This window comes from Adiantum capillus-veneris, chromosome 4 (assembly GCF_014529385.1).
Source record: "Adiantum capillus-veneris isolate H3 chromosome 4, ASM1452938v2, whole genome shotgun sequence".
Taxonomy (NCBI): Eukaryota; Viridiplantae; Streptophyta; class Polypodiopsida; order Polypodiales; family Pteridaceae; genus Adiantum; species Adiantum capillus-veneris.
This window is the reverse complement of record NC_140934.1, coordinates 51233629-51242725: the sequence shown is the minus strand read 5'-3', so window position 1 is coordinate 51242725 and position 9097 is coordinate 51233629. Positions and strand designations below refer to the sequence as shown.

The following is a 9097-nucleotide window of genomic DNA, read 5'->3' as shown; positions in this document are numbered from 1 at the left end:
AAGACCATTAAATACAATGACGTAATGACGCATATAAATACAATGACGCAATGAATTGAGTGATAGAAGAGGCAAGTCGAAAACTCAGAATTTTCAATCAAAAGATTTGAGCGCGAGTAGAAAAGAGCGTTATACACCATGGAAGGTACTTAGAGAGCCAGAGCTTTTACAACACGGAGCAAAATTATTCAAATACAATATTTGTGGCTTTAAGAGATCTCTCTCTCATCCTCGCATAACTCAGCATAACTTCCTATATCTATATAGAGCTCTCCGTTTAAACACATATCCTCTGTTTCATTTTGTAGCTCCTCTGCATGCACCCCATATAGAGTAGTAGCATCTTGATGCTCGTCTGGCACCACCGCAGCGGCTTCTGATTGAGCATCTTCTCTGATCTCCTCCATTGATGCCGTTGTGATTGGCACATGGTAGCCTTCATACGTCCTTGCACTACGAGGGGCTACCTCTATGACGTACCACCAGTTTGATGTAGAATTTGTAGGATGAAATATTACCTGCCAGAGCCACATAACTTACATGAGAGCTTTCAAGCACATAACTTGTAAAAGGGGGATGGTAACTATTTACATACTTACTTGTTCACAATGCTCGGGTAGTACGAAAGTGTCTCTTAGGTCAGTCCATTTCTTAGTAGAATCCACCTCAAGAAAACCAGACTCTCCTCTACGCATAGTAGCGTTGCGACCCTCCATGATTATCTTGAACCATTGCACGTCGAACAAGTCGATAAAAAATCCTCTGTAATCGATCCTCAAAATCTCTTGCAGCGTGCCGAAGTAAGTGAGTTCCGCCACCACAGGATCTGCATCAGAGGAACGTCGTCGACTAGACTGTTCAAATTTTGCCACGATTTCACAATCTTGAGTAAAACGCTTTTTATCGATTCGTTCCACCCTAAAATGTTGACCTTTACACCATGCTGCTGTGTATGACTTATACTACAACGAACAAAGATTATGAGTGGCCGTTCAAACGTTTGAAATAAAGTCACTAGCTAGTCGTACATTGCAAACTTACCTTGGTCGCGCAACCCCGAGAGTACTCCCACTCTTCCTCAATCACTTCGTCACCGCATTGTTGTGCGCTTTTCAATTGGTTGTGCAACCATCTTAAGCTCATGAAGGTTGGTACGCTCTCCAGAACCGTCGGATAGTGCATCGGTGGTCGTCTTCCCCGTCTCCACTCGATTCGTGCCCTTTGTCGCTCTTGCTTTGCATCCTCATATTGTGAAATCCACTTTTGCATCACTGGATTGTGAAGCATGCAAAATTGTGTTGACTTTAGCTTCTAGATCTTCCGTCATCTTCTTCTGAACACCGAGATTGCACATGACAATCCTTGATATGCGCTCATCATCTATGGTTCGCCATAGCGTGTCCCGGGCTTTATCAAATCCATCTAGCCACTCTCCAATGTACACTAGGGACTCTGATACCAACCAACCTTCTGCCATGCTACCCTCCGGACGTGCCTTTTGACGCACATATCCCTTAAGCGTTTTCATGAAACATTCTAAGAAGAACATCCATCTGGAATGAACTGAGCCAGCTATTTCCACCTCATCAACTATGTGAACAAGAAGATGCACCTGAATGGTTAGCATGGTAGTGGGAAAATGTTTCTCAAACATGCACACAAGCTCCGAAGCATTTAGTTTGGCGAATGGTATGGAGTCTACGTTGATCTCCTTTTGTGAGATCCATTGCACCAGCTTTGCAAGTTTGTAGATTGTGTTACGGATGTCGAGAGACAAACATCCCTCAATGGCAACCGGTAAAATAAACTGTAAAGTATGTGCAGCAATGATATTAAAGTCCACATTTTATGCAATGATATTAAAATCCACATTTTATGCAATGATTTTTTGCTTTCTTGGGTTCCTGTGAAAATCCATGGTGCTTTAGGGAGTTTTATCGATCCATCAGACGCTGTTTGCGGCCAATATTGCTCCATACGATCCACATTTCTAAGGTCAACTCTGGCTCCCAAAGTATCTTTCTTGCCGGTCAGATGGTCCCATAGTAGATTACCCACATTCTTGAATATGTGCATTGGATCGAGCAAGTGATTGATCATGAGTCGGGGCCAGTATGGTAACTCGTACCATAGAGATAGTCTCTTCATCCCTGGAGGCAATCCGTCATCGCACATCTCCTTCTGCTCTAACCATGCTTGTGCAGACATCCTTGGTGGCTCTCTTCCCAAAAAGCCGTCGCGTAACACATGATTCTCTGGAAGATACGCATGATGACCTTCGTAGATTTGCTTCTTCAGTGAGGGCGCCCTACGTGCATTCAGTATAGGTCCACATGTGACACATGCTCTGTATCCGCTTGTTTGAAGCCCTGCATGTATACACATGATAATAGATCAACTATGGGAAAAAACAAGATTTACAGTGTCTGAGTGAGGAGTGTCAATAGATCACCTGAGCATTCTGTTAGCCCGGGATAGTCATGCATGGTCCACATTAGAATGGCTCTGATCAAAGCATTCCGTCGTCCTGTGTGTGGGCTCATATCCACCACCTCTATGCCAATCCACAATTGTTGTAGCTCTTCCAATAGTGGACGAAGATACACATCCATATTCCCCACTTTATATCGCCCTGACACAATCAAGCTTAGCCATAGGTGCCCCTTCTCCGTAGTCAACCACGGGGGAATGTTGTAGTTGACGATGATAACGGGCCATACACTGTAAGATGTTGATCTTTGACCAAATGGATTTACGCCATCCATAGCCAGGCCTAAGCGCAAATTTCGAGCTTCCCTGGCAAAATCCGGCCATGTTCCATCTATATGTTTCCAGGCTGCGTAATCTACAAGAATTCGTAGCACACCATCCGAAGATTTATTCTCCTCATGCCATGATGCTAGGGCGGCCATGGACTTACATTCGAAGAAATGCTTGATGCGAGGAAGCAGAGGAAAATGTCACAAAACCTTTTGTGGAATTTTTGTCCCGTGGAGATCTACTCGATATCTTTTGGAATCACATTTCGGACACTTCTCCATGTCTATGTATTCCCCTCTGAAAAGAATGCAGTCATTAGGACAAGCGTGGATAGAATTGTAATCCATCCCCAAGTTTCGCAAAATCTTTCTTGCTTCATCTCGGGAATCTGGCATCACATTGTCAGCTGGTAGTATGTGCTCTTTCAGCAATCTACACAACATAAAAATATGATACAGTCGTGTAAAAATCTATCAGATCATTATACATTTAGAGTTTTATTAAAGTAAACTAATTGTAATAGATCACCTGAAAAGCGCTGTGACGCTAGTGTCACTCCATCCAAACTTTACGTGCATGTTGAGAAGAACCAGGAGTGCTTTCAATCTAGACATACGTGCTCCATTATACAATGGCGTATCGGCTTCACTTTTCATATCATCATAGATAAGCCTTTCTGAATCCATGATCGTCTTGATCATTTCATCAATCTCGGGCTCAAACATTGCCTCGTTGGGAATGTGCTCTACATGATCATCCCCCGAGCTGTCAGAGGCTACATCTTGTGGCCTCACATATGCTGCTTGACCAAAGCGCCCGCGAACACGTCTATTGGGTTGCAAGATTGCTTCTTGTTGGCCAGCGTCAGAGTCCGACGAGTTATAATTGGCAACAACTCGATCTATAATAGATGGATCGAACTCGCCAAATTCGCGAACGTGTTGCAAAGAAACACGTCTTGTCCGTCGCACAGCATGCTTGCATTGATTACAAGGACATAAGACCCTCGTTGAGAGATAGGTGTTTCGGTTGAACGGTCCCACATCCTTGTCACTACTCATAATGAGGATATATAAAAAACTTATAACCTGGACAACAAATTTAATATTCTATTGACATTCTTCGTCTTATCTCTCTCTCTCTCTCTCTCTCTCTCTCTCTCTCTCTCTCTCTCTCTCTCTCTCTCTCTCTCTCTCTCTCTCTTTACCTCACATTCTCTAGTCATGTCCAATCCCCGCACACCTCGGTCTAGAGGTGCACGGAGATCAGAACCACCGGGTTATAATCTCGTCTTTATTGGTCAATACCTATATTTGTGGGTACAAGAAATCTACACACCCACGTCTACATGATACTGCATGTAGTGGACAAAACCCCTTTGCCTCTTCTCTAGCTGTAGCACTTCACAGCATCTTAACATCTTTTCACAGTAGATCTTTTCACTGTTCGTCTAACTCTAAACCCTAAACCGTAAGTAATTCTTGCGTGGACTCGATCTAACGTAAATAAGCGTAAATCTAAATAAACGTAAATCTAACTAAAAATAAACCTAAATCTAATTTAACGTAAGTCTACATCTAACCTAATCTTTAACGTCTTTTGGGATAGTTTTCTACGACGTTAAAACTCTCTTCTTCTTTTGTGTGTGTGTGTGTGTGTGTGTGTGTGGGTAAACCTAAATAAACCTAAGTCTAATCTAATATAACATAAATCTAAATCTAACGTAAATTATGTTATATTAAAAACAAAGAACTAAACTAACAGGGATTATAAGAACCTTAAAACTGATTTAACACATAATTTTTCACATAACTCGGCAAGAGTTGGCATTCTCATCACTAAAGATGTGAGAGTTAACTTTCGGCGGTGACGCTGCCTCATCTCCATCCACATCTGACGACAGCAATTGGCCCTTTAGACCGTTCTTGCTCTTGTTACTAACTTTGAAGTTGCTGTTGAATGACTAGAGGTTGTCTAGATGGTCATTGTGTCGGGGATGTAGTGACTCTTGCCGCCCTGAAGATCCACCTTCTTTCCTATCTTCTGAAGACATTTCACCAGTACTTTTGGATCGACGGAGCCCACCATGAGTGAAGGCAGCAATACCCTATATTCCATTGAGGGCTTTCTTCACCCGCTTCATGCAGGCATTGCAGTCTATGGAGACCTAAATCTAATTTAATATAACGTAAATCTAAATCTAGCGTAAATAAACGTAAATCTAGTTAAAAATAAACCTAAATCTAATTTAATGTAAGTCTACATATAACCTAATCTTTAACGTCTTTTAAGATAGTTTCCTACGACGTTATAACTCTCTTCTTCTTGTGTGTGTGCGCGTGTGTGGATGTGTGTGCCAATAAAAAGAGATAAATGGTATAACCTTTCTATCACCCATGCCAAGTATCATAGATTGATTATGCCATTTCCCTCTTGAATAATAGGTCTTGAGTTCAACTCCTCGTCGGCTAGATTTTTAGGTCTTTTAATTTTAATTAGTTTCCTACGACGTTAAATTAGTTTCTCTCTCTTTCTCTCTCAATGTGTGTGCGTTTTTTTGGATCGTATGCATGTTTTCTCTCTCTTTTTCTCTCTCAATGTGTGCGTTTTTTGTTTATGCATGTTCTCTCTCTCTTTTCCTCTCTCAATGCGTGCGTTTTTTGTTTATGCATGCTCTCTCTCTTTTCCTCTCTCAATGTGTGTGTGCATTCTTTGTTTATGTATGTGTGTGTGCGTTTTTGTTTATGTTTGTACTCTCTCTCTCTCTCTCTCAAAAACACTATGTGTGTGTGTGTGTATGTGTATGTGTATGTGTGAGAGAGAGAGAGAGGGAGAGAGAAAGAGGGGAAGGGAACATGAGAATGAGGAGAGGGAAGGAGCATACCTGGCTCTCCTTCCTCTCCTCGTGTGTGTATGTGTGTGTGTGTGTGGAGAAAAAAAAGAGAGAGAGAGAGAGAGAGAGAGAGAGAGAGAGAGAGCGTTACCTGCTCCTTGCTTGAGGGCGCCAAAAAACTCAGTTCTGAGATCTGAGTTTTTGGACGCGCTCAGTTATTTTTTTAACCCAGCCGGCGTCGCTATGAGCGTCGCAAATTTCTTTGTAAATTTGCGACGCTCATAACGACGTCGAGAATTTTTTTTTTGAGCGTCGCTGTGTGAGCGTCGCTAATATGAATAGCCTTTTGTAGCACCATAAAATCACTTATACATAACGCAAAACAAGATTCCAGGTACAATGATGGCGATGCCTTGGATCAGCTTCTAGCCTGCTTCGATTCCAATGACAGACACCCTCAAGTATTCCCTTTGCCCCACAACTTGACGGACGTGGACAGCCCCTCGAACTTGCTTTGCTTCCCTTCCTTTGCACGTGACTACCAACATCCTTAATGACCAAAAACTTGCCCTTCGCTCATGCTTTCTCCATAGAAAGCGACCTGCATCTTGAGCCCTGAACTTGGCAGCCTCTCCCAATCTTTCTTGTTCCACTATTGATGGTCTTCTACTTGCAACACCGATCAGCTTTGATGCCTGCCTGTACTAACGCCCTCCCATGCAGCTTTCCCAAACCATGGCCACTTGCAGCTTTCTCTGTAGCTCGCGGCACTTCTCTCTCTTCACATGATGTCCCTCCAACTGTGCTCCCTTGTTAACTTTGTATGGTGACTCTCGTCGACTACTGGCCAGCTTTCCTCCTTCCTGCAACTCATGCCCCTCTTGCTTTAACCTGGCGGCCCTTTGTGGCCCTCCTCCCAACTGCAGCACCTGCTCACCAAGTGGCGCAGCCCATGGACGCCCTCAGCCTCTTCTCTGCTCACCTCCAACCAGGGGCCCCCCTTTCTTCATGACCTGCAGCCCGCCCTCTTCAACTGCACGCGGCTTTTCATCTTCCCCTTATTGTAGCGCTGCGCCATAGCAGTCCTCTTTTCGCAACCTCCTTAGCCCGGCTTTCGTTGCAGTCCCTTGGCCGCCTTCATGCAGCACCACCTCCTCTGCTCAAGACCCTCTCGATGGCCTCTTTTTACTCCCATCCAAGGGGCCGCTCTCCCCTTCAACTGCATGCCCCTTTTGCATGACTCCACCATCCGAGTATAACGAGCCTCCCTCTCCACTGCATGCGCAACCACACAAATGGCCCTCTCGCTTTCAGGTGACTCAGACTGCAGCTCCTTTTTTCTTTTTTGAACTCAAAGCTTTTTTTGCTTAGAGTGCATTCCCGCAAGCAAAGAAAAAGGCAGCCATATAAGGCCCCGAACTTGATAGTTGGCAACATACTCAATTCGCACTCATGAAAAATATTGAGGTGACTTCCCTCGATGCCGCATCTCTAACACATACGTCAAGTGGTGTCGACGGTTCCAACCGAAACTTGGCATACCTGTCTTCTAAACATCCCGATGACTAGAGGCCCAAAATCATGGTTCGACCTGGGATGTGCCACATATGGCATACGCATCATAGCACCGTCGGCCTTCCAAGTTTGAGAATCACAAATTGACCTGTACAATGTCACCTTTGGCATACACATCCTGGCAGCAAAGTGTCGTGCAGACATCCCGCACGAAATCCCATATCACAAACATAATGGTACCTGCATCCAACACTCCTTGTCCCACTCACAAGCTTGTGATATCAACCTTTGCTTCTGCCGCCTGTGATAGCAGGAAACCCTTGAATTTTTTCCTAGCATATGCTTCTTTACAATTGGGAGAGCTTATGGCTTTCCATTTGACCCACACGGGCTCTACAGTAGATGTAGACCTTCATAGCAACACCCTTCAAAAAATTGTATACATGGACTATCTCCACGCCCAAAACAAACCTGCACGCCCTGGAAAGACTTTGCACCACATGTCTCCCCGCGAATGGCTAGAGAGCTCTCCTCAACATCATTGTCTTTCAAAAACACAACATGCGGCATCCGATCATCCAAAGAAAACATTGGCATCTTCATCTGTGGACCCTTCACGTGGTACTGGAGCAGGCACACAGCCTCGCATGTTGTGTATCCTCGTCTTAGCTTTAGCAACCAAAACCTGCGACTCGCCATCAACATCAACCACCGGCTCATCGAATCCCCAATCATCTTCATCAAGACATGCCTCTTTAGTCAACATGGTCTGACCATCACAAGGCACGAGAGAGGGTTGCCCAACTCCCTGGCCTTCGCAAACTGACTCTTCACCTGCAACCTGTTGTTCTTTGACCAAATTTTTGACATACATAACATCATAGGTCTCATACCTTGAGAAAGCAGGCTCCGTTTACCAGGTGCTATCCGTATCGAAGGCACTGCTATAGCTCGAGCACAGCTCGGTAATCTCCACAAAACTCACTGACTTTGGCACTTCAACTATCTTCTCCACTGCTTGCTTTTCGGAAGCCACTTGGTCAAGCACATCAGACGGTAATTGGTAGACTCCTCTCTGCAGGTGTTGAAACCTCGTAGGCCCACATGGTATAGTCTCTACTTTGTCATCACACCTATCTGCTGTTACCACATGTGCATCAACAAAGGGTCATATTAGCTGAGGCTCTTCCCTAGAAATTGGTCTTAGCACCAATGGACTCGCCAGAACCCGCTTTGCCTGCTGCTTCTTTCAAAACTTCTTTGTCCTACTTTGTGCATAGGCGACTGCCTTCTCGTATGTGCAGGGCCCTTCCAACTCGACTTTATCTCGCACTTTGACATGCAAGCAATCCATAAACTTGGTCAAATTCAAAAGATCGTCATTCTCTACAGCAGTTACCTTGACCAACTTGCTCCATGTGGCCTCGAACTCCCACACGAATGCTCGAAAATCACCGTCAAGGCTTTGCTTTAGGTTGTCCATCATCTGTTTCACTTCACTCCACTGCCGGTTGACCACATAACGTCTTCGGAATGCCATTTCCAATGTGCCCCAATCCAGATTTTCTTCAACCTGCAAGCTCTCATACCATACCTTTGCTTTGCCCCGAACCAAGAGTGGGAAAGCTTGGGCCACTCCCTCTTCTCTCGACAGGCCGCTCTCCAACAGGAAAAGGCCGTAGTCTTGCAGCCACACTTCAGCATCTTCAGCACTTATAAAAGTCGGAAAACCCGACCACATCTTTCTTAGCAGCACTTGTTCTTTGAACCTGGAAACACCGCAACACCGTCTTCGACTTAACCATGGAGCAATCAGTAGCTCCTCAGTGGGGGCACCACTAATGGGATGGGGGAAATGGGAACACACCTAACACACAAGCTAGCTGCCTCTCTATAGCTCAGCAGGTATCCAACACCCCAAGCCACACAAAATCACACACACATGCACTTTCTACAACTTGCACTGAACGGCCTCACTTAAGAGCAACT

At 44.7% G+C, this 9097-nt stretch overlaps 1 pseudogene; it reads right to left on the bottom strand.

Annotated features, from left to right (window-relative positions):
* Nucleotides 1–8021: 8021 nt before the first annotated feature.
* LOC147459151 (uncharacterized) lies at nt 8022–8849 on the bottom strand (annotated as a pseudogene).
* Between the last annotated feature and the right edge of the window lie 248 nt (nt 8850–9097).